The sequence below is a fragment of the Gavia stellata genome, chromosome 11 (assembly GCF_030936135.1).
Source record: "Gavia stellata isolate bGavSte3 chromosome 11, bGavSte3.hap2, whole genome shotgun sequence".
In the NCBI taxonomy this organism is placed as follows: domain Eukaryota; kingdom Metazoa; phylum Chordata; class Aves; order Gaviiformes; family Gaviidae; genus Gavia; species Gavia stellata.
This window is the reverse complement of record NC_082604.1, coordinates 1,978,065-1,979,277: the sequence shown is the minus strand read 5'-3', so window position 1 is coordinate 1,979,277 and position 1,213 is coordinate 1,978,065.

The following is a 1,213-nucleotide window of genomic DNA, read 5'->3' as shown; positions in this document are numbered from 1 at the left end:
GCAGCGGGATGGAGCGCGGCAGAAGGGAGCGTCGCTTTTAATTGTCCCGCCGCGCAGCTTAAAATCTGGGGAATTCGATGACCGCCCTTCAGCCCCCCCCAGCAAAGGGCGACTGGCCCTAGGGCACAACGTTCCGCTCCAAGGACACCCGTCCCCTCCTGTCAGCCGGTATTACTTCTGCGCCTTATTTTAGTCTCCGGTCACGGGCCGGACGCGCTTCCGTAAAGATTTGGCTTTGTATTCTCAAGAAGAGAGAGAAAAAAGTCGTTTAACCTGCAGCGTCCAGCCCTCAGCGGCGACACTAACTCTCGGTCACTTGAGGCCATCCTTCAGCGGAGCCCCTGTGAGCCACGTGCCCCAAAAGCTCCAGCAGCCGTCTACCACCGGGCTGAGAACACGCAAAACTCAGCGCCGGGATGTCAGAGCACCGCCTCGCCGTTTCTGGAAGCCTTTTGGATGACGGGCTCGCATGTGGCGACGGCCAAACCGGACCTCGGTTGGGGCGGGTTTGCGCACTCGCGCTTTCCGAAAAAGCGCATTTAATACAGGCTTTTATTTATTGATTGGGTTTTTTTACCTTGGTTCCCGAGCGAGGCGGTTTCCCTCTCTCCCTGAAGGAATTCCTCAAGAGGTTTCCAGCGAGGACAGAGCGGGATCTGCCAGCGGGACAGCCGGAGCTTGGGCAAACCCTGGGAGCTGGGGGGTGACGGCTCTAAGGGCAGAGGTGTTGGGGTGCGCGGGCAGGGCCCGACCCCCTCCGCCACCGCGAAGCAATCCCCCGAAATGGCTCCGGGGGGTCGCTGGCCCCCGCTGGAAGCCGGTGCCCGGCAAACCCCCCCCCCACCCCCGCCACCCCGGGGGAGGGCAGCAGGCTCCGGCCGCCGGTTCCCCCCCTACACACACACACACACACGCTCCCCGAGGCGGGGACATCCCGGCCCGGCCCCGCGGCGGGGGTCTTGCGGCTCCACCTGCTCCCGAGCTCCGCGACCCGACGGGGAGGCCCCGGCGCCGGGCGCCCCGTCCCGGCGGGCGGGGGCGGCGGCGGGCTGGGCTCGGCTCGGCGCGGCTCCGCCCGCTGCCCGCCGCTGTTTGCAGGCTCCTGCCGGGCTGGGGCTGGGGCTGGGGCAGGGCGGGTGGCGCAGAGCCGTACCCTCCCGTCCCCGCGTCTCGACCGGCCGCCGAGGGCGGGGAGGAGCCGGGGGGAGCTCCC